Below are 844 nucleotides of genomic sequence, written 5' to 3'. Positions count from 1 at the left end.
TTTTCCCTTTCTTTCTTTCTTTCCCCCTTGGACACCAAGATCTGGTATGAGATCCAGAGTTCTCAACATTACAAGGGCAAGCATGCACAAGCCAAAAAAGCAAGGTTTTTCTCAAGACAAGGAAACTGAATTTAATCATCCCTCGGTCCTCAGATCCTGAAATTGACCTTGGTGTTTTAGATGATTTCCTGAGGTGCTTAAACCAAAACAAATAAACAAACAAAAAAACAAATCTACTGCCATTAAGTCAATACCGATTCATAGAAACTCTCTAATATGGAACCTATAATATAAAACCCTGCTCCTTAGGGATTCTGAGACTGTATATCTTTATTGGAACAGACTATCTTATCTTTCTCCCTCAGAGCAACTCATGGGTTTGAGCTACTTGTGTTTCGCAGTTTGCCATACTTGTGTTTAGCAGTCTAATGCTTTATGCACTGTGCCAACAGAGTTCCTCTGAGGTGCTTAGCTCCACATTAATGATTTTGACAATGTTCCTAGAAAGTCTGCTGTTCTTATAATAGAAGAGTGTGACAGTAAAAACAAACCAAAATAAAGAGTTATCAGTTGAGAGAATTAGAACCTAATAATGAATCAGCAAAAAGTAATTTAGAATTAAAGTTTCAGAGTATTCGATAAACCCTGGTAGAAGAGTAGATAAAGGTAATGGTAAGTTAATGGCCTTTTGTTTATGTTTACATGCTTTTATATGGGGGACATGGCAGGTAGTTTGATGTTAATATTTCTGCTGAAAATGATTTACTCTGTTAAATATTTTAACATACATTATTACTGTGAATAGTAATACTTGGTAGAATGTGCAATTTAGCATAGATTATAG

The sequence above is a fragment of the Chrysochloris asiatica genome, unplaced genomic scaffold, assembly GCF_000296735.1.
Source record: "Chrysochloris asiatica unplaced genomic scaffold, ChrAsi1.0 scaffold00140, whole genome shotgun sequence".
Classification (NCBI taxonomy): domain Eukaryota; kingdom Metazoa; phylum Chordata; class Mammalia; order Afrosoricida; family Chrysochloridae; genus Chrysochloris; species Chrysochloris asiatica.
Note: the sequence above shows the minus strand (reverse complement) of the source record.